The sequence below is a fragment of the Oryctolagus cuniculus genome, chromosome 13 (assembly GCF_051225735.1).
Source record: "Oryctolagus cuniculus isolate XC-2025 breed Fujian yellow rabbit chromosome 13, ASM5122573v1, whole genome shotgun sequence".
NCBI classification, from domain to species: Eukaryota; Metazoa; Chordata; class Mammalia; order Lagomorpha; family Leporidae; genus Oryctolagus; species Oryctolagus cuniculus.
In genome coordinates this window covers 31,340,692-31,366,375 of record NC_142879.1, presented here as the reverse complement: position 1 = coordinate 31,366,375, position 25,684 = coordinate 31,340,692, and the positions used below count along the sequence as shown (strand labels likewise).

Here is a 25,684-nt window from a genome sequence, read left to right as displayed (position 1 = left end):
CATTTTGGTGGCTAATTTGGTAATGTTGCATTCATGTTTACCTTCTACACAGACAATTGAATTCATCACAGTCTGATTTAGTTACTCTGCTTTAGTTGTTAAAATGATGCTTGTATATGCTTAAGGTTTATTTTGTTTATCTAGCAAATGAATTGGGGTAAAGATGAATATTTTCATTGGGATCTATGTCACAATGTCAAATAGTTCCCTCCAGAAGACTCCAGGGCCACAGCCAACAACTTCACATGTTGTCAATCACAGGCCGGAAAAGCCTGAGCCTTTAGACTGGATGTGGTTACTGGGATGAAGCAGGTACTAACTAAGCTGATGGTCCATGTACAGGGAGGAAAATAAAGCAGGGAATAGTTTGTAGAATCTGTCACCATGCAGATGGCTGTGGGGTCAGCATCAGGGAATTCCTGCAAGTGGTAGGTGGTACCTGTCCCAGCCAACCAGGAGTCCAAGGGAGACCAGTCAGCAGCAGGTCCAGGACAAGCAGTCTTCAGGCTTTAGAAAGGATTCGGGCACAGACAGCATTCAGGAGCCAGAGGTGACCACAGAGATCTTTATGACTAGGGATGAGCTGATCAGTTCAAATCCTGGTCCCACCATAGCCAGGTTCTAGCCAAGTTGTTTGATCTCTTTAAACCCAAACGACTATAAAGTCTAAAATGAGATTGTGCTTACCTTATAGAATTATTGTGATATTAACAACAGCAGAACACTTAGTGCATGCATGAACTACACTAAGATTGTAGCATATGAACTTTTAAAATTAGTTATTTGAAAGAGAGACAGCAATCTTCCATCCACAGAGTCTCTCCACAAATGTTCTCAGTAGTTGGGGTTGGGGCAGGCTGAAGCTGGGAGCCCAGAACTCAATCCAGGTCTCCCACATGGATGGTAGGGACTCAAGTACTTGGGCCACCACCTATTGCCTCTCAGGGTTTGCATTCAAGCAGAAGCAAATTCAAGAGGCAGCCATTGTGGTGCAGTGAGTTAAGCCACCACTTGGGGCGCCCTCATTCCATATCAGAGCACTGGTTCCAGTTCTGGATGCTCTCTCCAATCCAGCTTCCTGCTAATGCATCCTAGGCAATGACAGATGATGGCTCAAGTGCTTGAGCCACTGCCACTCACTTAAAATTCCCAGCTTCAGTTCTGGGCTCCTGGCTTTGGTCTGACCCAGCCCTGGTTATTATAGCCATTTGGGGAGTGAACCAGTGGATGAAAGATCTCTCTCTCTCTCTCACTTTTAAGTACATGAAAAATGAATAAGCATTGAAAAAACAAAGAGGCAGAGTCAAAACTTGAACTCATGGACTCCAAAATGAGCTTTGGGCATTCCAACTGCTGCACCAAATGCCTACTCCTGAAAATGATCTTTAAAAAATTGATTATTAGAGTTATACCTAGAACAAAGTGGATATTTGATGATAGAACTAGGGAGTTTAGTTACTTGAGTTGGTTCTATATAGTCAGACAATACCAGAATAATGATGATAATGCATAATATTAGGCTTCTTCTATTGTTCTTGACAAGGAGCTCTTATGGATATCATACTTGGAATGGAGCTCAATTTGCATGTAGATTTGCAAGGATTACTGGGAATCAGAACCAAACAGAATATTGCATTTATTTGAATTGTCCAGTGGAATTCATATGGAGCATGCTTAACCCATGATCCTTCAAATCTCGTTCCTTAGAGATTAACCCATCATTTGAACTTACACCAAGATTTGTTACTTACCATAGAAGCCTCTGCCCTCAGGACAAGTTTTGTTTTGACCAATTTGAAACCATAGAGATTACAAAATGTTTTTAAAAGATGCATTTACTTATTTTTTTTGAAAGGTAGAGTTACAGAGAGGCAGAAGCAGAAGTAGAGGTAGAGGTAGAGAGAGAGAGAGAGGTCTTCCATCTGCTGGTTCACTCCCCAAATGGCTCCAACAGCCAGAGCTGGGCTGATCTGAAGCCAGGAACCAGGAGCTTCTTCTGGGTCTCCCACGTGGGTGCAGGGGCCCAAGGACTTGGGGCATCTTCCAGTGCTTTCCCAAGCCATAGCAGAGAGTTGGATTGGAAGAGGAGTGGATGGAACTGGAACTGACACCCATAGGGATGCCAGCACTGAAGACAGTAGCTTTTACCCGCTACGCTATATCGCCGGCCCCAGCTTACCAAATTTTAAAATTTATTGCAAAAATCAAAGTATTGGACATGAAATGTGCAATGAATGGGAAAACTGTGGCTTCTCATTACATGATGATGTCACCACGTGGGAGTCTTCAAAAAGTTCACGAAAAATGCATAGTGGAAGAAAACTATACATGGATTTAATTTGGGGCACCAAAATAAACTAACTTTACTTTCATTTTCCTGGAAAATTTTGAAGTCCCTGGTACTTTCTTCCAGCTTTTCTAATTTACAGTTCAGTGCCATGTCACCCAACACTAGCTGCTCTAGACCCTGTCCTACTCTGTCTTCACTGAAGATGTTCAAGTCCCATGGCTTCAAGACTGGCTGAGGGCTAGTCAGCTGATGACATAGTGATATTCCTTTTTGTGTACTCTGTCATCATTTACAAAGCACTTTCAACCTTTTGATCTCATTTATGTCTTTCTCCTCTCCATGAGCAGATAAGAAATAAGATTCAGGTCAGTGAGGTACCCAAGACCCTTCAGCTGGTGAATGGTAGAGCTGCATCCAGGAGCCAGATTTTCTGAATCCAAGCTCACCAAATTTTTCCACCTTAGCATGTTGGCTGCAAGTTGATGGTGGCTATTTGCTCTTTCCCCAATTTGTGTTTTAAATAGTAGTCTCCAGGGCTTTCACCAATTAATTGAACACTCAGTAGGTCCAGGTATTAAACAGGAGTCTCTCCACAACATTCTGGCTATACCACCACTGTCAGCAGGGGCTACAGGAGTCACAAATGGCAATCCCAGGGTGGCTATTTGGCCCAGAAGTTAAGATGCCAGTTAGGATACTCATGTCCTATATCAGAGTTTCTGGGTTTTACTACTAAGCCTGGCTTCTGATTCCAGCTTCCTGCTAACGCAGACCCTGGAAGGCAGCAGGCGATGGCTTAAGTTGTTGGTTCCCCACCACCCACATGGGGCTTCTAGCTTCAGCCTTGGCCCAACCCTGGATATATAGGGCATTTGGAAGAGTGAACCAGTTGTTTGGAGCTCACCCTCTCTTTCCCTTTCAGAATAATGATGATAACGCATAATATTAGGCTTCTCCTATTGCTCTTGACAAGGAGCTCTTATGGGTATCATACTTGGAATGGAGCTGAATTTGCATGTAGGTTTGCAAGGGTCACTGGGAATCAGAACCAAACAGAATATTACATTTATTTGAACAGCAACAACAGCAAAAAAATCTTTATGTCATAAGGAAAACAATCCATCTTTTGCTTTGGCCATTTTCTTCTTGAATCAATGCCAAGTATATAAAAGAATAGATGTCAGATTTGTAGAGTGGGGCCCACATCGTGGCATAGCAGGTAAAGCCATTGTCTGCAGCACTGACACCACACATGGGCACTGGTTTTAGTCCCTGCTGCTCCACTTCTGATCTAGCTCTCAGCTAATGCTCCTAGGAGAGTGGTGAAGATGGCCCAAGTTCCTGAGCCATTGAACCTATGTGGAAGACCCAGGGGAAGCTCCTGGCTCCTGGCTTTGGCCTGGCCCAGCCCTGGCTATTGTGACCATTTGGAGAGTGAACCAGCAGATGGAAGATCTCTCCCTCTCTGTCTCTTCCCCTCTCTCTCTCTCTCTCTATGATTCTGCCTTTCAAATAAATAAGTAAATAGGTGCCAGTAGAAGAGCAGTGGTAGACAATACTTTCAGTGTGGAGCCCTGTTCTTTCTTTTGTGTTCTCTCTCTCTCTCTCTCTCTCTCTCTCTCTCAAATTCTCAAATTCTCAAATTTATTTATTTGAAAGGCAGAGTGGCAGCAGGGGTATCCACTGGTTTACTTCCCAAAGGGCCACAACAGCCAGAACTAGGCCAGGCTGAAGCCAGCAGCCTGGAAATTCATCTAGTTCTCCCATCTGGATAGCAGGGGCTCAAGTACTTGGGCAAAAATCTACAACTTTCCCAGGTGAATTTGCAGGGAGCTGAGCAGCCAGGATTCGAACTAGCAGTCTGATATGAGAGGCCAACATAGCAACAGATGGCTTAACCCACTGAACCACAATGCCAGCTCCCTGGAGCCCTGTTCTAAGAATAGTTGCAATGTACTTTTATGTGATAGCATCCAGGATCAGACCACATGGTAATTAGTTTCAAATAAATCAGATCAGGTTGCTCTCTGGTCAGAATCCTCCATGGCTCCCATCTCTCTGATCTCATCCCCAGCATTTGCAATGCCCACCCTGTCCCACCCCTGATTCTACTTGGCCCCTCAGCTCTACTTGCTATTTCTTGAACAGAACAAATGTACTGACACCTTGGAAGCTTCACACCTGATTTGTCTTCCTGGAGTGTGGGAGAGATTGAGTTTCCTTCTTAGGGATGAGGAAAGCAGTTTAGGATTGTGAGGCTGGGAGTGGCGTCAGTTACCTGAGTAACCTGTTCTTTGACTTCAGTACACTTGTGTCCTTCCCCTTTTTAAATCCTTTAACTGTTGCCCGCTGTGGTGTGTAGTTCAGACTCCGTAAGCTGGCTGGGAAGCTCTGCATCTCTCCACTCATGCTTCATGCAGAGTCTTCCAGAAATACCAGTGAAGGAGCCAAGGTTGACCCAGGGAACATGCTTTAGTTCTCATACTTTCAACTGGCTCCCCACTCCCTCTAAGCAAAATAAAAGTAATGCATAATAAATGTGTGAAAACTGCTCTTACGTAAAACCAAACTCCAGCCCAAATCTCCCACCCAAGCCTTCCAGACTGAGTTCTTAAACTCCTGTGGCATAGAATGACATAGAATGGCTTGTAGTCTCCTACTCCTGGCTCTCTCTGTTCATGATTCCCCCATCTTCCTCTTCCTTCTCTCTCCCTCATCAGCTGCCTGACCAACTCTCTAAGCATCTAAGCTCTTGTTCAGCCTTCTTGGACCCATTTTACCCCATGCTGTGTAAGAGGGCCTTTTCAGTGTACCTCTATATGTCTCATATTACAATTTACAGAAATTCGATAATTTTTTAAAAGATTTATTTATTTATTTGAAAGGCAAAGTTGCAGAGAGGGAGAGAGAGAGAGATCTTAGATCCACTGGTTGATTCTCCAAATGGCCACAATGGCTGGGGCTGGACCAGGGTAAAGCCAAGAGCCTGGAACTCCATCTGGGTGTCCCACATGGCAGGAGAGCCATCAACCCTGCCTCCCAGGGTTCATTAGTGGGAAGCTGGAATCAGCAGTGAAGCTAAGACTTCAACCCAGGCACATTGATATGGGATGAGGGTATCCCAAGCAGTATCTGATCTACGAGGCCAAATGCCTGCCCCCAATTATTGTTATTGAAAAAGAATTAGCAGCAATGATGAGTGGTGAGAAAGAACATAACTCTGGGCCATGCTGCCAGGATTCACTTCCATTTCCCAGAGTTATTTGTTGATTGCATCCCAGCAAATTTCCTCTCTTTCTGCCCAGTGTTTACGTCTTAATCATGGAAGTCATAGCACATAATTCATAAAGTTGTTGTCATGTTTGTATGAATTAATATGGTACAGTGTATGGACCTGGCATGTAGCCTTCAAAAATGGTTTAAAAACACTCAAGATTGATAAGAAAATTTATCAAGATGGAATCCACATGACTTTAAAACTAAATGAGTGTACATGTATGTGTGTGCTGTTGGTGTGGGAGGTACGCTAAGGAAGGAGAAAGAATCCCAGATGTTTGTCTTGCACACAGGCTGAATGACCCTAGAGACAGTGATATCTTGAACCAAGATGGGGAGTTTTGAAGCTGAAACTATTTGGAAAACTGAGTCAAGAATGTATTCATTTTTGTATCTGGCTAGTTTGGTTGCTGAAGAGCATCTCTGTATTGATGGTAAGGAAGACAGTTGGGATTTCAGTTATAGAATTTATGATTTAAGAATTGTTAGCACATAAGTATTAAAAATAACAACTCACATTGATTGGAAACTGTGAGCAGTATGCTAAACATAACATGAACATTAGCCACTCCGCCTCCCCAGGAGGTAGGTGGGGGAGACACTAAAGCAAACAACAGATATGACACTTGCTGTGGGTCACATGATTAAGGGCTGAGTAAGTGTTCTGAGTTCAGGCCGTTTTATTCTGGGACCTACACTGTGTATCCTCCTTTTTTTTTTTTTAAGACTGTCTTCAAGGAAAAGGGAAAAGATGGAAGCCAAGAGGTTGACTAGGGAAGCATGGTGAGAGAGAAGATGCATCCAGTGCAGCCCATGTTCAAGTTATCCATACTCTCTTACTGTACTCTTATTACCAACAGGTTCCTCTAGACGTTAGGTGAGTGCTTGGATGTCAGAGTTTCAGGATTTGTGGCCATAATGTAGAGGAAGGCTAACTGGGTCAGGGTAGGGTTCAGGTCCAACTGCTGTCCTAGCACCAGAACCACCTGGGGTGATTGTTCAAAAACAGACTCCCTGTTTCCAGTGCTGACATGCCACACGGTGTGAGCATTAGCCTGGCAGGCTGCATCTTCAGTGAGTGCCCAGGAGGTGTTGATGGACAGCTAGTTTGTGACCCACCACTTACCACCCAAGGTGTCTACAGATTGCCGTGCAGTATGTTTGTGATATGATGTGCAGCCACAAAGAAATGATATTGGTTTCCCATATGAGTCCTAAAGCAGCTATGAAGGTGATTCTGAAAGAATTCCCAAAATGTTTAGAGCAATCACAGGATCACTGAGGTAATTATGGAGCCTCCCTCAGCGACTATTTTGAAGGGAAATGCTCATTGGATTTGTACTTTCCAGTGCGCTTAATAAATACCACTTTCATTACTAAAAGAGCTCACTTCATCATTGTGGTTTTTCTGGATAAAAAGGAAAACGTAGAGAAGCCGAGCATTCACCTCCCTCATTACCACGTGGTCTCCACTTCATGGTTCTCTCTGTGTTTGGAGAGGAAACAGTCAGCTGGGTCATTTTCTGGGCTCTAGGGACCGTCGTCATCCCTGCTCTGATTGGAACTGTGCACAGCATTTTGACCTTCGCAGAGAAAAGCTCTACATGGACGCAAAGCATTGTTATTGTACAGTGGAGCCCTCAGTAAAAGAGTGGGGAGGACCTAATTGACACCTGTGTTTCAAGCTGCCTTCCATTTGAATTACATGGAACCTTTCCAGAGTACGATTTGTGCTATGGAGAACCCAAATCCAGTGGCTACATCAGGGATCTGATTTATTTGATTGTCAGTCGGGTCTGGTTTTGGTGGATAGAAAATCATTTGCTGGGCTGACAATACAGGCCTTGGTATACTTCGCGGCTGTCTACGTGTGTATTAGGGTTCACAGATCTGCTGGAAGCATCGTCCCTCTGTGCTTCACCCTGCAATAATTATGCAGAAAATTAAAAAAGAATGAATTTCAATTGAACAATCTTTTCGCTTAGCCAATTTTTTGCTCTGCTTACAGATCTAATTACTTTAATTCTCACTTTATTTTTCCATAAGGTAGGGATCACATCCACTTCATGGGATCCTTGTGAAGGAGAACTCAAATTGGAAAAGATGTTCTTAAACCTCACAATGAAGCAGTGTTTCCCCACCTTTTACCTGAATTTCTTCCATGGCACATTTCTCTGTGGCCAGTCATTCATTCCTTACCCACATGTCTTTTGAACACCTACTGTGTGCCAGGTGCTTTTCTAGGTGCCAGTGAAAAAATAAAATAGCTACAAAATGCCCAACTCCCACAGAGCTTGCAGATGTAGCTAGCAAGGCAGATGGTAAACAAAATCAGTAAGTAAATGATGAAATGTATTAGTGCTATGGGCTATGGGTATAAATAAAGCAGAAAACAAGAGGAATGGACTGGGGACAAGGTAGCATTTCCATTTTAAATAGGGTAACGAGGGGAGTCTTCTTAAGAGAGTGACACTTGGGCAAAGTCTTGAAGGCACAGAGGAATCCATGGCAGCATTTATCAAGTGGCTTACCATGAAACAAGTCCTGAGAAACGTAGAACTAGAGTTTAACTGTTCAGTCACTTTGCAGGTAATACTTTTTTCAAAATGTACAACGTTTATTAGAATATTTCATAGTTTGCAAAAAACCTGCCTGCTGGAAAGAAACCTATTTGACAATATTTTCTTCCCTCTTTCCTTATCTCTTCCATGATGTACCAGCTCCATACCAACCTACAGATGTAGATACTGTCACACTGACCAGTAAGCAGTAGGACTTGCAAGGCATGTTGGCCCAGGAAAAAGCATCCATTCTTGAATCCTGAACCTCAGAGTGTGACTTGAATTTGCCACTTTGGCTCTGAGTAGATTAAACTTTATTTTTGGCTTTATCATCTATAAATTGGGCATAATAATGCCAAGTCTGCAGGGTGGTTATGAAAATTAAATAAAATATGGTGTGAAAGCATTTTCTGAATTGCAAAGCACTACAAATATAGGTGTTTTATATGTTTTTTTATTTGCTTTTCTGATACTCATCATGAGTCAGTACACCATTACTAACCTGTCTAGGGTTTATGTGTAAAGAATTTGCAGAAGAAGGAATAGGAGAAAGAATAAGCAATTTGAAAGAATAAAGAACTGTCTTGTTCTAGACCAGAATCCAAAACTTGGGCCTCATTAGCATCAGGCTACAGTCAGCTAAATTAATTGGCCTCATGCCCATTTCTGTGCTTTAGACTTTGCACACTGGAATCACTTGGGAATTTAAAAAAATACTGTTTACTAGTTCCTACCCTTGGACATTCTTAATTGCTATGGGGGAGTGGCTTGAGGATCAAGATTTTAAAGGCTTCCCAAGTGATTCCAAAGTGTGCCAAAGTTTGGGAACCACTGACATAAGCTGACTGCTGTGGACCTCTCTTACAGCAGCCTGGCCAAGAGAAAAGCTTCCAAGTTTATCATGGTTAGAAATCAATGAACTTGATTTTCTTCTTTTGTGAAGATAAACACACCAGGAGGAAATGGAGGAAGAGAGGAGGGTTCGCTTTTATCAGCTGCCTGCTTTGACCAGACATTATGCCATCACTTGTATCATCTCATTTAAACTTCCCAATAACATTGATGCTTCAGTATTATAATTTACATTTGAAGATGAAATACATGACCATAGAGAGCTTGAGAAAATCTCTAGGAATTTGAAGACAGGACATTGGGTGTGCCTTGTGGGTCCTCCCACCATGCTGAGATCCACACTGGACCCTCCCCGCGGTGCGAATAGACCTCTGTCCGCTTCCTCATTTTACTTTCCATCATGTTCTGGCAAGACCTGGGATTGAGCATTTATATGTCAACATCAAATGCAGTCAGTGTGAACATTTCTCAGAGGGAGTGACAGTATTTGCATTTGAAGCTTGAGTCTGATTAGTAAGTGACAGACTTCATCCCCTTATAAGAAAGGTACACAGAAGTTCACACAGTGCTTGGTAAGTGGAGGAATTTACAATACAGTGGCCCCTTGTGAGCAGAGCATCTGTGTCATGGAGCTTGTAGCCTGGGCTTTCCCACTTTCCAGAGTATCTAAAGTGTTTTCATAGGCTAGGACCAGATGCAGGCAAGTACTCTCTCCTGATAGTCGCTTGTTCCTTTAGCGTTTGTGGAGCACGCCTTGTGTACTGGAGCACACCCTGTGGACTAGGCACTGGGAGTAAAAAGATAACCAAAACGTCTGTTACACTATGTGAGCAAGGGGAGCTGGCGTTGTGGTGTAGCAGGTTATGCTGTTCCTTGCCATGGTAGCATCCCACATCGAAGTACAAGTTCAAGTCCCAGCTACTCTGTTTCCAATGCAGCTTCCTGCTAATGTGCCTGAGAAGGCAGAAAAAAAAAAAAATTTTTTTTTGGGCTCCTGCCATGCATGCGAGAGACCAGGATGGAGTTCTTGGTTCTGGGCTTCAGGCTGGCCCGGGCCTGGTATTGCAGCCCTTTGGGGAGTGAACCAGCAAATGGAAGAGCTCTCTGTCTCTCACTGTGTCTCCCTGTCACTCTGCCTTTCAAATAAACAAATTAATCTCAAATAACTAAACAAATACATAAATAAAGGCAGCAAAGACAGTAACCATAAGCCAAGTGTAAGTATATCCTAGAGGTGTGTTGATGGCAGTAGAAGGGAGATGTGGACCACATTGTGGGGGTCTTGGGGGAGGAAAGTGAGAGGCCTCATCCTGGAGGAGTTTGTGGAATAAATGACTGACTTATTTATTTATTTGAAAATCAGAGAGAGAGAGATTTCATCTGCCGGTTGACTCTCCAAATATCTGTGTTCTCAGAGGCTCATCCAAGCTGAAGTCAGGAGCCCGGACTCCATCTAGGTCACCCACGTGGATAGCAGGGACCAAAGACCCGAGCCATCGCTGCTGCCTCCCAGAATGCACATTAGAAGGAAGCCAGATTCTGGAGCAGAGCCAGGACTGGAGCCCAGGCACTCTGATGTGGGACGAGGGCTTCACAAGCAGTCTTAACAGCTGTGCCAAATGTCTGCCCAGGAGGTCACTTTCGAAGTGTGTGACTGGGTTCACTCAGGCCACCCCTTTAAGTGATAACCTAAACACCAGTGCTCTAAGGATGCTTCCTGAGGAGGAGAAGTGAGGCAGTTATTAGAGAGGAAATTCAGGCCCTGAGAAGTTGAATGACTTGTCCAGGGTCGCAAAGAAAGTAAGAGCAGAAAGAGACTCACGCTCAAGTGTTCTGACTCTAAGTTTAGTGTTCTTTCCATGACACTGAGTTTCCTCTGCTGGCTCAGCAACTGGCAGGTCCACGTAGCTGAAAACATAGTCAGTAGCTTGTGGCATCAGGTGACATCTTGATTATTTTTTCCAGTTGAACCTGGTTGCCAAGGAAAATTCTTTCTCCCTTGTGAACCCAGGCAGTGAACATGCTCTCTTAAATGGAAAATTGAGTCTTGAAATGAAAGAACTCCAGAAAAATCCCAGGTGTAAAATAAAATCCTGAGATGTATAGTTCTTTTCAGAAATTTATGGTACCAATACAGGTGTCTATAAATATTTAAAATCACCAACACTGTTTGCTTTGGGTGTTATATAATTTCATACTTTACAAATTTGATCTCATTCAAATAAATGCAATGTTCAGACTCTCCAAATCATTTACATTCATAATTTTTCTCACCTTTATTAGTCGTTAAACTCATCACCAGTTCACTGATGATTTCCAAATAAATTTCTCCAGCCACAGTTTTCTTCTAAATCTTTCCCAAGGGCTGTGGAAAGTAGCTGTTCCATAGGCCCTTTAAACCCAATGTCGCAAACTAATTCATTAGTTTCTTAACGTAACCTTTATTAGCTTGTGCTTCTGTACTATCCTGCCATTAATTCAGTTGTCCAGGCAAGATGTTAAGTTCTCTGCCAAGTGTCTGTCCAGTTCCTTCTCCCTGTGCCATGGCTACCATCCCCCACTCTTTGCCTACCAACAGCTGCAGTGGACAGCTCACTCTACTGCCTGAACAATGAGTACTTCCTCCACTAATCCTCCTTGCTTAGCACATGGAGAATGGCCTGGCCAGCTTCAACAAAAGCAGAAACCTCCATTCATTTAATATTCAAATCTTTCTAAAAGGCTGGTACATTCATTTTTCCCTTGTCAGTCAAGTAAAATACCTTGAATATAAATTTCTTTGATTGAGGCTTTTATTGTGTCTCAAGACCATCACTCCGAATACTGGTGATGATTACACACTATCCATGTTGTAGCCAGCGTGGCATTTGGCCTAAATGAATGTATTACTGTCTTTATGTTCAGTTTTAAAATAAACCCTTCATAATCAGTGGTTCTTAACCCGTCTGGAGTCAGGGACATTTCCAAAATGTGGTGAAACTTACAAGTCTTCTCTTGAGAAACACACTCAACTTCTACTTCAAGAACTTCTTAAATCTTCCCTGGGACCTAGAGCTATCCTGAAGTCTGCAATATGTTTTTATATTTTCATGTCAGAGGGGCCTGGTTTGCATTTCTGTTTTTAAATAACTGTTCTACTGAATCAGGTCCTATTTGAGATGTGATTGGCTGCCTGCTTTCCCAGAGCTGGTACCACGTCTTTGAGAACAGACTGTGCACGGGTATTGATCTGCACAGCCTTCCTGATTCTTCCTGTAACCAGCTCTGGGATTTTGTAAGATCCTGCAGCTAGCACGGTGGAGCAGAAATCAACTTGGATTCTCAGCCAGGAAACCTGAATTCTTGTCTCCGGCATGCCTTCCTAACTTCAGAAAACACAGTTCAAATATAAAATGAGGCACATCTGCTATGATATTTTGTTGTTTGGGTAGCATACTTTCATTTCTGCTACTTCATTTTATCCTGACAAAAAAGAAAGTGAATTATCATTCTTCCATCCATACGGATCAATAAGGAAAGGAACACAGAGATTCTGACTTACTGAAAGTTACAATCAGGGAATAAATAAAAGGTCCCATCTGGTTCTAGCCCCTAAGTCTCTTCATTTGTAGACTTGCTTCATGATTTAATTCCAAGTTACCTCTGAGTTGAAGATATTAGGCAAAACAGGGTAGATTTATTCATATCAAATTAGGTCTACCCAAAAGTTTGAGTATTAGAAAGTAAGTTGTAGGCTACTTTGAATAACAATAACATTTTGGCTGATGGGGCAAACTACTTATCCACATGGTTATTAGTAATCTTTTCTCATATAAAAAGGACACTTTGGGGGCAGGCATTTGTCCTAGAGATTAAGATTCATGCATCCCACACTGGAGTGCCTGGGTACAGCTTCCTGCCAGTGGAGGCCCTGGGAGGCAGTGCTGATGGTTCCGGTAGACTGGGTTCCTGTCCTCCACATGGGAGACCTGGATTAAGTTCCCAGCTTCCTGCTTTAGCCCTGCCCAGCCCCAGCCTGTGTGAGCATTTGGTTAGTGAACCCAGCCCATGGGAGCTCTCTGCCTGCCCCCCTCTCTCTCTCAAATAAATAACTTAAAAATCTATAAAGCACAATTTTAGAAAACGTAGATTTAAACATTTTTTTTGTATGGACTTCTTTTTTTTTTTTTCCACTAGAAATATGAACTTCACTAGCTTTACTGGGGTCTCCACCATCTTTTTAGAATCCTGCAAAACAAAACAAACCCAGTCTCACTCCAATCTGAGTGCTGCTATTCCTTCTTGCTCTCTTTCTCTCTTACATCTTGTTTCAGACTTATTGAAGCTCACAGTTGGAAGGATCTTGGAGACTGGTTCAACCCCCTTCTGTGCAAGGAGGGGACTGAGGCTCAGAATGGTTAAATAATTGCCAGCAGTAACACACATCTGACCAGCAGCAGACCCAAGATCACACATCTCCAAAGCATGGGTCTCCACTTATTTTCCTCTCTTATTTAAATGAAAAATTAATTTCCCAATGCTTATAAAATTCCAAATCTAGCCAAGAAAGATTTAAAATAGTTTAAAAGTCATAATGGATATGTTTAGAATAGCTTTTTCAATACTTGTTAATAGATTTGCTCACTACCCCCATCCCATACATTTGATTTAAACTCATCATATGATTCTCCAGTTAAATAATTTCACCACTGATCTGACTTGGTTGTTTTGTAGAGACTGTTTGAATACACTTTCTCCAAAGGACAGAACTTTGTCGTACAAAACTTCCAAATTTTGCCTAATTGAAGAGTGGCATTTTTAGCTCTCCAAAGGGCAGTTTCATGGCAATTAATGCATCAGAAGCTATTTAATGAGAGCCAGTGTTGTGCTTGGCACTATGTTAGGCAAAATGAAAGAGACAGGAAAAATGCATAGTTTTGTCAAAAAGGAATTATAAATCAATGAGCTTGATTCTCTTTTCTTCTGGGAAAGTAAACAGAAGGAGGAAGGCAAAAGAATTTGCTTTTATCAGCTGCCCACTTTGATGAGGCAGTATGCCATCACATGCATCATCTCATTTAAACCTCCCAATAACGCTGATACTTAAATACTGTAATTTCCATTTTGGAGGTTGGAAAGGAATTAGGAGATGAAGCAGGGTTTAAAAACAATACCAACAACTCCAGGAATACCTGGCCAACAGTGATGTCTTCCGTAGTAATGAATGCTGTGGAACAGTGAGGTAGAATGATCAATACACTCAAAGATAATAAATAACAATAAATAATAGCCTCATGGATAATGTTAGATTTGAAGTTTCTTGTCCAATGGATAGAAATTAAATTGCAAATAGAATCTGAAGAGGCCAGAGGATGGCTTTGAATGCTTGAGCGATGACACAGGAGTAAGAGCTAACTGTGTGAGGTGAACAGTGGGCGGGCTGGTAATGCCAAGAGTTAGAATAAGGTTGAATCAGTTACTAGGTAAGCTGGGAGCTTAATAGTGTGCGCTCAACACACCTGAATTTGAATCCCAGGTGTACATCTTTGGGCAGGTGACTCAATTTCTCCATGCCTCAGTTTCCATGGCTAAAATGGGGACAACAGTAGTAGTTCCCCTGCCTTCATGTTGTTGAGATTTACAAGGTCTTAGTTCCAGTACAGTTTAGACTGGTGTTTTCTATGCATTCCATCTACCTTAGTAAGCACCTCTGTGCCATCTGGTTTCGTCAGGAACCTAAATTGAACATGCTGCAACAATATTAACTATTATATGTCGGGTCAAGCCAAAAAATAAAGTAGTTAGAGAAGTTAGAACTTGAATAAACAGAAAACTGTTATCAGGCAGAGCTGGATTTGGGCTTAGAAAGCATCTATTCAGGCCCCAAGGCACTTGAGAACTCTTCCCAGGTTGGTCAAACATTTCACCCCAGGAAAGGAAACTACTTGGCCACCTGTACTGGTATACAGATTGGTGACAAACAGCCCGGAGGTCATTTTTCTGGAAAAAAAAAAAATGGATTTCAGGAGATGAAACTCAAGTTTGTATGGTTCATTCCCACTGCAGTGGGTCCTGAGGGGTCCAGTTCCAAGATTAATAAGTAAAGGATTGAATATTACCAAATACCACTTGGATACTTATTGGAAAGTGACCAATAACAGCTACAGAGGATCCTTATTGAAGTCTAAATTGGCCCTTGCCCTCTTTGGAATTATCTTGGATTCTGGTAACCTCTAAGCACCTGACAAGAAGTGCACCAGTTCATCCTTTTGGCCTTCCAAGGAGATGGCTCAGCAGAGCCAGAGCAGCTCTGTCCAGCTGTCAAGGGTGGAGAGGCACCGTCCAAGTCTTGGGATATGGCCACTGGTCAATAGCCCTCAACCCTCTTAGACTGCTTCAGCCAGGCTCTTCTCCAATTCTGATCGGTTGAGTCTTTGCATAATTGCAGTGTCTTCCCTGTGGAATTTGCTAGTGATCCTTGGACTGTGACTCTGAGGGGAAAAGACCTAACAGGTTTCTTGCTATTTTCATTAAACTTAGCCAACCTCTCAAGTAGGGAAACTATTTTTAAACCTACAGCAGCTGCAGATGATCTTGGATGAGTTCAAAAGTTTTTCTCTGGATTGGCTTTGCTTTTCAGACTCCTTGCTTTTCCTCTGTGCTTTATTTGTTGCTACCTGGGCTTCTGCTGTCATGTTGAGGAAGCTGGAGTCAGTGGGAACAGTGACTTCACCAGTACTTGATGGTGACCAAGGTCAACCACAAGCTGAGGCAAAGAAGCACTTCTCTGCCCATTCTCCTCTAAATGGGTGATTCCTAGTAAAGAATAGCAAAGTCCTTGCCAGACCTGGGGCTTGATACTTATCATCAGGAATAGTCACATTGTGAGTGACTGGTACAAAGCTGTAATTAAGAAAAGCCATGTAAGATAGATCGGACACTGTACAAATAACGCACATCATAAGTATTGTAGAAAGGAGGCAATCTGCTTTGGCTGCCATGCAGCCCTACCATCTTAAGTCCATTCTCATGTTTGCAGAAATAAATATTAAGGGTTAATTTTAAGACCTTTCCTACTGATTCTGGGTAACGTAATTTTAAAAAATGACAAATCCAGTGAATAGTCGGCAGAAGCGTCTTTGTATTTAGAAAAAGTTTTCTTGCTGTTGTAGAACAAGTCAAATAAAAACTTGTTATCCTTTCTGCCCTTGCAAGCTCCCCTGGTGGGTCAGGTGCCAGGAGCTCCCCCTAATTGTATGATGTGTCCATAAAAGCCCCTCAAATGGGGATCTGGACTTTTCGGTCTCTTTCTTCCCTGCCCCCTCCCCATTTTTAAAAGGCTTTAAAGAACATCTCTGGGAGACGAAAATAGCTCCAGTTGTGAGAGGCCTACACACAGGGAATGCAACGGAGATGCGAGTCAGCAAGTGCCAGCCGCGAACATGAGTGTCTGGCCCTGGGTGGATGCTCCTCGCTGTCTCGGTGCCGATTCTCTGCCTGGGCCCGGTGGGTAGCAGGGAAAGGGGTTTTTGAGGGTTGGGAGGTGGGTCGGGTAAGTATGGGATCCCGCAGTGGAAAGAATGGAAACCCCAGCATTTGGGCCGAGGGGGCTCTTCCTTCCCCTCCCCCTACGTTTTTCAAATTTATTTTGCCCAGGCGGGGATTGGCGACGGCCAAAAGGGAGCAGTTGGCACTGAATGTCACCCTGAAGGTAAAATGAAAGACAAAAGATGAACGCATGCTTGCTTTCTGTTTGCAGCGGCTGCGGCGGCGGCAGGAGCAGCAGGATTTAAAGGGGGAAAAATCCTTCCTCTCTCTCTCTCTCTTTCTCTCTTTCTCTCTCTCTCTCTCTCTCTCTCTCTCTCTCTCTCTCTCTCTCTCTCTCTCTCTGACACACACACACACACACACACACACACACACACACACACATCTATACACACCCAGAGGCGTCAATTATGCAAACGCAGTAATGCAATCAAATCATGACAGTGCCGGGAATTTAAAACAAAAAATTAAGAGATTTATTTTTTAAAAAGAGAAACGCATGCAAACAGAAACGTGCACATACCACGTAACCACCCGAGGAGAACCTGGCAGCCTCTCTCTTCTTCTGCCAAGTTATCACTGAGAAAACAGACAGGCATCATGACGTCCTGGGTCACAGGGAGTGCGGACCGACGCTACCAAGAGAAAAGGGAGGCGCCGCGGCACTCCGGCTAGCGGCGGGCGCCCGCGTGCCCCTCGCAGCCCGGCTCGGTGAGTGCACAGCCGCTCGGGACGCGGACCCCGGGGGCCAGGCCGGCCCCGTGCCCGCCGGGGCCGAGCGGGGGGCCGTGCCCTTGCCGCCGGCGCGCCGGCCAGCACCCCCTCACCTGCTGAGGTCGCGGGAGCCCAGTTAAAGGAGGCGTGTGTAAGATGTGCAATGTTCCTGCATGGGGGTTTTGTAGACTTTCATAGCCAAAGAAACCGGCTTCGGCTTCTTTAAAATCCCCGACGACTCACCTGATTAACCTGCTGCAGTTCTGACCCTGCCAAGGTAACTGCTCCAAATCCTTATCATCAACATCTGGAGACAGACATTTGCATCTGGGGCATTCTTTATTTGCAGTCCTGGTTGAAATGTCTATTGCTGCCCCCTTCCCCCTGCACTTGCTTAGAGTCTCTTGAAAAGAAAAGAAGAAAAAAAAAGCAGCCCCTCCCTCCATAACACAACCCTAAGTAGCGCTCTCCTCTTGCAGACTAGACACAGATAAATCCTAATAGCAATTAGATTTGTTCCTGAAACACCCCTCCCCTCCCCCTCCCGGAGGGAGACTTCAGTGTTGGGAAAGTCGCAAAGAGTGAGGGCAGAGTTAGGGCACCGGCCCTGGGAGGGCTGAGGGGCGAGGGGGACTGGGGCAGGGGGCGCTGGGGAGGGTGGTGCCCGGGAGTCGAGGACTGCTGGCAGGGGCTGGAAAATCCTTCTGGGGATTGCTGCTGCGGCCGTCCTAGGTGTCTCCGTCCTGTCCTCTACGCCTCTCGCCCTCCGGTCTCCCCAACCCTTTCACCTTCCTCAGGGACTCGCCGAAGTTGCACGGAGGTCACCGGGCCGCCGTTGAAGCATTCCAAACCATGCGCCCCCTTGTCGTCCTCAAGTCTGTCAGAGGGGGCTGAAGGATGGGGTCCCCCACCCCCATATTTGGGGATGGGAGATTTCCAGAGAGGGAGGAGGACAGAGGGCACAGCTCCCCTCCTCCCCTCGTCTTCCTTCTGGCAACCTTTTCCTAGCTGCACCCCCTCCCCTGGCCTTGCAGAATCTTAATGAGCAATTCTGGAAGAGTCCGGAAGGGCCTGGAGAAACCCCCGCATGCCTCAGTGCTGTGGAATGATTATGGATCCGTGTATTTATTGTGCTTGTTTTCGGGTATGCTGTGTTGTGAGTTGCCACATGGGTCTGCTTATGCACGCTGGCTGTGTTTGTGTTGTAGTACCAGAACTGGTGGCCGTGCAGGCACACACAGACACACGCAGGAAGCAGATGATCTCTGCTAACATAAACCAGAGGGTTATGTTGAAAATAGCTCGCTCGCTCTCTCTCCCTCCTCCCTCTCCCTCTCCCTCTCTCTCTCTCTCTCTCTCTCCAAAAGGAAAAAAAAAAGCTGAAGAAGAAAGACAGAAATTCTCAGCATGTGGGTTAAGAGAAGCTGTTAGGCACACGTATGACCTCCCACCACTTTCAGAAACACTCCTGTTAATACTTTAAGTCAAGATCAAGAGGCCGGCGGATGTTGTGAAGTGTGTTTCAGAACTGCTGAGTGACTGAAGAGAAACTCTGTTTGTTTCTCACGCTGCCCAAAGACCAAATAGGGGAGTGTGTTTGGAAAATGCCCAAATTCAGAAGCAGCAGGCAAGAGCAAAGAGGCGGAAATATCTCAGAGAAGGCGAGGGAATGGCCTTGGCAGTGGTCTCAGGGACCTCTCTCTTCCAGCCCTGTCCAGTAGATTTGACGTTGTCAAAAACGAGTGAACCAACCTGAGAACCAGTTCTGTCACTGTGGGAAAGAGAGGGAAATTTGAACAGTTCTCAGATCTGGGCTGAGGGATGGCTGACAGAGAGAGCTCTGGGAAATACTGGTGGAGACAAGTGACAAGTGGAGGAGGTGTCTTTTCCTCCAGCTGCGGAAAGAATGAGGTACAGGAGGAAGCAGGCCCCAGGATTTTTTAAACAGACTTTTCTGTTATGCATGGCTTTGTTATTTTTACTAAAGCAGTTCTCATCACTCTTCAGATTCAAATTACATAGAATTAAAAGTGTGTATTGAGAGCAGTATCAGATAGCACGGAAAACTGTCCATTGACTGGGTGATGAATGCAAATGAAGGAGCCTGGCTTTGCTTTACTAAACCCAAGTTGCACTGTTGCCTTCTTGCAGTGGTCTGTACCAGATCCTGTCCAGCAGGGCTTCTTGAATGGGAATTGCCTGGGGCGGGGTGGGGGTGGGGGGCAAAGGGAGGTTCTGATGGGTGGCTCTTGAACAAAATAGAACAGATCAATCGATTAGGTTTCCTTGTGTGCTGCTCAATTTATTCTGTGCAATTTTTCCAGAAATTAAAAGGTTACCAAGAGAGTACCATGTTCCCAACTCCAACTGAGCACCACTTATTACTGCAACAGTATTTCAATACTAAGTAATCTTCAAGATATTTCATCTTTCATTTTGAGTTCAGAATTTGAATCAGTGTGAGACTGGCAGTGCAGCAAGAGGAGGTAGCCCAAAGTGCTGCTGCTGTTCTCAGCAGCCTTGCTAACCGGGACATTTCAGTTGCAGTTCTCTGCAGACACGCTGTGCACCTTAGCCGAACATTCAAGGCGAAACTTTTGATGCTCCATGACATTTTCTGATACAAACAAATCCCTGGATTAGTATGTCACAGGAAAGGGGGTTATTTATGAGGTTCTTCTTTGTTTACAGATGTGTCAATACAAGTAGCTCTAGCCTTTTTATTTTTTTATGTCTTGTCTGCTTGGTTGTGTTAAATGCAAAACCAAGTCTATGCAAGGAGGTTCAGGTGTGTCTCGCAGACTGACCTATGAAACTGGCTTCAATCAGACATTGAAGATCTTATCATGCTAGGGAAGGCAGTGTATGATATAATACAGAAGTTTTGCATTTTGTTTCAAAATTGTTGGGAAACTGTGGGTCTACAAAGATTTTGAGGGAAATGCCAAAAGCCACATTAATGAAGAAAAACACTGTTGAGATACTTTTGAATAATAGATAGGATATGTAATGGTCAACCACAAGATAAAATTTTTACACGGTATTTTTATGGCTTTAAATTGGCTGCATTGTAAACTAAGCTTACTACTCTATTAAGTCATTATACTTTTCAATTATTTAACGTTTCTGGCTGAGCTGTATTCTGTAGTCTTTTTCTGCACACATCAGAAATGATATGTCCAGTAGTAATTGCTTGTTGTTAGTAGGAGGACTTTGCGATGGAGCAAGGTTTAATTTTGACCTCTCAGGACAAATATAATGAACGCTCACAGGAGAAAGACTGTTAGGGCGGTAGCCAGAGCCCTATGAAATGGGGACAGCTACAGCATGAAAATACACCTGCTACAGTTTGAGTTGTTTTCTGTAAGAGGCCTTCCAGGTAGTGTGTGTTTGGAAATACTCTGTCTCCATTTAAATGCAGATCTTGGTTTTCTTCAAGGAGCAGTTGGTGAATCTTTCAGTTGAGCTGCTGGTCCAAGAAAACCAACTGAAAATCACTCCATCAACAATAGAATCTGTTATTTTTGAAGCACCGGTGAGCAAGTTTGTAATATTGTAATTTTTTGAATTCACTTAAATATCCTTGTCAAGGCAAGATAAAGTGCTGGGGTGTGTTGAGCGAACAAAGTTTTCTCTTCTCACTTTGTTGTCTGATTGTTAAAGCCCTGAAATGACAGGGCTTTGCAAGTTTAGGCTCGTGTCACCATCTGCAAAAGCAGGCCTTGAGAATCTGAGCCAGAAATTGTGAGTAAGAGCTGTGTGCTCGCACGCTCTTATGCTAGCGAGCAGGGGAGGTGCAGTGAAGTTTAAGGTTCTTTCTCTGGAACAGGACATAGTCTATTTTTACTCAAATTTATCCTAGTACTTTGTATTGGAATTAGTGGTGATGCAGACAGAAAAAGAGTCATGGCCTTTTAGAGTCTTCTCTTAGGAAATGATTGCAGAAAGTAATACAAATAAGTAGATCTGGGATCCAGACATGGCTTTGTGGTTCTAGACCCTCAGGTTCCAGGAATGGGAAAATCCTTTCAATTTTTTTTTTAAGAAAAATCTCTGATAATATATTACTGAGAAAAAAATGTTCTTGTGATAATATTACAGCTCTGTGTGTCTTTGTCACTTGGGTAGGGACTTTGCATTCTCTAGGACCTGAGATACTGTTCATTGACTCAGCGCTAATGGTTTGCAATGTGCAAGACCACTGCCGCCTCGGCTTACCTCCTGCCTACTGTACTCCCTCAGATGTGGCCGTCCCATGTGGATAGTTAACAGTGTATTTTTAACATTATGTTCAATAATATCTGGAGTGGTAAGGAAGAATCATTTCTAATTTTAAATCAGGCCTCTGTTTATGATTTTGTGATGAAGGATACTTTGTTCATTGAAACAAGGTCATGATCATTGTTACCACAAAAAAGGAACTGAATGGGTAGAATCTCTGTGATAAAATATATGACCCTGGAGATCCAAAGATGCTTTCTTTATTAAACCTATGGCAGTTTCAATTGGCGTATCGGCTCAAACACATAACCTGCACAGGACTTGACAAAGGATGCTAACTATTAATGGATTAGCTTATTTTATTTCCCTTGTAAAAATGAATTATTTTTTAACTTGCCAAATATGTATAACTGATGATTTTTTTTACTGTTTTGGAGATTCAAATGTAGGATTTCAAATTCAATGTTATATGAAGCACAGTAAAACTTTTTGTATTCCTGCTCAAATCGATACCCATATGGGAGGATAGCGTGTCTCCAGATATTGATGTTACCAGAGTGGCCCATTTAAATGTGGCCTTGATCTAAAATATATTAGATTAATAAGGCTGATTTTATGGCCACTATAATTTATATTCACAAATACCCATTTTTATTAGCACATATATAGATTGTGAAGTAGATTTCCATATAGTTTAAATAGCAACAAGAATAACTAGTATTTGTATAGTGGGTTATATTTAATAATCATACATTTTCCATTCTACATCATTAACATTTGGAAGAATGTTTATTGCACTTTCTTACTTAAAACAATCATTTTTTATAGTATCTAATACATGAAAATAGATTCTCTTAGAGAGTTCTTCTGTCCTTTACTCTCTCCTTTTCTTCCTTTTTTTTTCTACTTTTCCCCATTAATAGGGAAAAAAATCTAATGGTTTTTTTTGGGTGACACACATGTAGTTGCTTATCACATATTAATTTTTAAAAATGGAGATGCAACAAGCAATCCCATGTGCTTTTGGAATATATCCTCCACTCACCAGCGTTCTTGAGGAAAAATGTAAGGTTGCAGAAATCATTTCATGCCCTGTATGTTTTCAAACATAAATCAGGAAAATTGTTAGCGAGTTATAGCTCTTCTTAGAGACTGTAGCTATAGTGCTATAGTAAACACAGGCTATATATTTTTCCAAGTTATTATGTACGGAGGGAAATCCAAAGTTGGCTGTTTAGATGAACAGTTTAATTCTGTTATTAGAAATTCATTCTCTATTTAGTATGAACATTTATTTTCCTAAGGTTGCAGAATTGGGACATAATGTCTGATGATCCTTTGGACCAATTACCTTTAAAGTTAGCAATTTACTCTTTATAGCTAATGGGTAAGATGGTCTTCAGCTAAAGGTCAGTCAAGAGGGTGCAGAGTCTATAATATGCTGGGGTTGCCTGCTCCATCAGAAAACAAAAGGGGGCTGTTCTTTCTTCATTCCTAGAATGAAAGGATTTGACTCAGTGGTCTCCGGCTTCCTTTGCTCCTGTGATGGAGTGAAGTGATTGATTAATAATGAATCACCCAATTAATCATACTCCTATTTAGCTCTATTTTATAAACTATTTTATTAAAGATGGCCTTATGCCATGACTAGTGGTATTAGGTTGGCAAGCTGTAGGTAAGCTCAGGGTCATTGTTACGGAATGAAGGTTTCAGGAAATTTAGAGAGGCAGGTTTACACTAAAATTTTCCCTTTGTAGATCAATCATTAGGTATTCAAAATATACTTTTTTTCCTCATAGAAAACAATCTTAAGTGCTGATTACTTTCCCAGGCTAGCCCATAAAAGCTTATTGCTACTTATTGGAGTGAAATATTACATTATCAGTGATGAACAAAATGTAAAGAATAGTTCTATTATGATACAAGTGATAAAATAACACGAAGTCAGTAAAATGGAATGATAGTTTATCATTTAGTGAGACTCAGGAGGGTTGGTGTTTCAGAGAATGCACATTAACTAGAAGTTTAAACGATAGATGGAAACTCTTGCAGAGTATCTAAAAGGGATTTTTAACTCTAGGAATTTTCAGACTGGTTGTAAACTGTATGGTTTTCTTTCCCTTGAAATAGTGAAACATTAGTATGACTTCTAAGTTTATCACCTGGGATCAAATTTGGTTTTTGACACTGAAATTCCTTGAAAAGTGAGAGTAAAAGCAAACATAGAAAAAATTACTCTCGGAAGCCACTGGCCAACATGTGAAAGAAGAGGGGCTGGCATTGTGACATAGTGGGTAGAGCTGTGGCCTGCCACACAGGTATCCTGTATAGGTGCCAGGTTGTGTGCCAGCTACCCCACTTGTGATCCAGCTCCCTGCTAATGCCCTCAGAAAAGCAGCAGAAGATGCCCAGGTGTTTGGGGCCCTGCTATCCACACAGGAGACTCCTGACCCGGCCCTGGCAGCTGCAACCATTAAGGGAGTGAATAAGCAAGCAATTTCTCTCTCTCTCTCTCTCTCTCTCTCTCTCATATTCCGGCTTTCAAATTAAAAAAAAATGTGAAAGAAAATTTGGAGGGTGGTGTGTGTGTGAGAGAGACAGAAGAGACAGAGAGACAGAGATAGGCAGAGACATGGAGAGGGAAAGAGAGAGAGTAGTCCTGTTTGCACTTAACTGAGCGGTGGAGAAATTAATGTGTGTAATTTTGCTGAAGGGAAGCTACAGTGTGTCTTGTGAAAAGCTTTGCAATCAGAGTTTGAGTTCTCATTTCAAAATGTCTGCTAGGCTGCTGAGTGCCTCTACGATTTTTAGAAGTTATTTAATTCTGCGAACTTTTTTCGTTTGTAAAAATATTAATAAATAAAAGCATCTGCTTCTCAAGATGGTTGGAGCATTGAGTGCAACTCTTGGGTATCATGTTACTTTATTTCTGGAGGAAACAGGCATAGTATGCAGCAGGACTGTTGAGTGTGGATGTTCAGGAGCCCGATCATTCTGAAGCACCCACTGCCAGTACTTGGGGAGCATATTTACTTTCCTTAGGGATGGCCCCAGTTGTCTAAACAAACAAGTGGATGACACTGGAAGCAAAGGCAATGTATTAAGTAATTGTTTTCTTTGCCTCAAACATTGGCTGTCATTTGCCTTTTTTTGCCATGACATTGCCATTGATATTTATCTAAATTCCCTGAAATGTTGTGAAGTCTGAAGAAATCATTGTTTGGAGCAAATACCTACAAATAATGATATAAAATCCATTAAAAGGAGATTTCCAATGTATAACATCAAAACTAATGAATGCAATTCATCAACTGAATTCCACATTCTAGATACTATACAGATCTCTTTTGAGGATGTCTTATGTATGATTTACTGTTAAATGTCAAACCAATTTCTCCATCAGAAATAGACTGCATTTCAAACCATAAAACAAAGCAGTGGGTCAATCATTATTCAAGAATTTTGGGCTGGTTGTATGGTATAGAGAGATCGATAGCAGATCTAAAACATATCTGCTTAGCGTCGACCTGAGATTGATGTATGCTCTGCTCTACTGAATGAACTACACTTTGTGATCTGTTAAACCTAGAACCTGGAGTGAATCTAGAAGTTAAAGAGGTATCTTGGCATCAAGTTTGAATTTAAAAGTAAACGTTGAATCAATCTTACAAATATTCATTATGTCCTTGTTGTATGCAATACGTTCTAAAAAAGTGAGGAAATCAGTCTTAGGGGATTTAAAGTTAAGAACTTTAGCATGTAGGTAGTATTTGAAAATAATTGAGGACATAGATAGTATGAGCATGGAAAGGCCACAAATAACTTTCAAACCGTGGTTTGTTGGAGATTTCTAGCTTTCTTTGAGGTTGATTGTAGGTAGTAAAATTGACCCAGCTTGAGTTTCTTTTTATTTTAGGGAAATGTATTGAATTTGCATCATATTTACTATAAGACTTGGTTTGCTAGAGAACATTAAATTTAAATTTTAACGTATCGTCCTTCTCTTTAAAGGATTTCTACGATTGCTAAGGAAGCACAATACATACACATGAAACAGGATAATAGTGGAATATAAAATTGTGCAAAATATGAACTCTCCATGGACAAGAGAACTTGACAGTGGGAAGGGCATTTGGTGCCATGGTTAAGATGCTGTTTTGGGACACCTGCATTTCATAGCGGAGTGCCTGGGTTCAAGCTCCCACTTACAGCTTCCTGATAATGCCCTCCGGGCAGCAGGTGA

The 25,684-nt window shown here is 42.6% G+C and overlaps 1 protein-coding gene and 1 long non-coding RNA gene across 14 annotated transcripts in view; one reads left to right on the top strand and one right to left on the bottom strand.

The window, feature by feature from the left end:
- Nucleotides 1–25,684, top strand: part of ESRRG (estrogen related receptor gamma) — a 657,282-nt gene that overhangs the window by 33,577 nt on the left and 598,021 nt on the right. For 3 of the 13 annotated variants that reach the window (XM_051820570.3, XM_070055323.2, XM_089312198.1), the window contains exon 1: nucleotides 16,344–16,464. The exons of 4 other annotated variants lie outside the window; for them this stretch is intronic. The gene's annotated coding sequence lies outside the window, so the exon portion shown is untranslated. Of the gene's footprint in view, nucleotides 1–16,343; nucleotides 16,465–17,078; nucleotides 17,218–17,346; nucleotides 17,498–20,641; nucleotides 20,756–25,684 lie in introns of those variants that run through there. 6 more of the 13 variants (XM_008268419.5, XM_089312196.1, XM_089312197.1 and 3 more) reach the window with 4 other exon arrangements.
- LOC138844947 (uncharacterized) lies at nucleotides 7,325–17,168 on the bottom strand. The gene is made up of 2 exons (XR_011381456.2): nucleotides 17,030–17,168; nucleotides 7,325–7,488 (listed from the first exon to the last, which is right to left on the bottom strand). It is a non-coding gene; the product is annotated as an uncharacterized LOC138844947 (long non-coding RNA).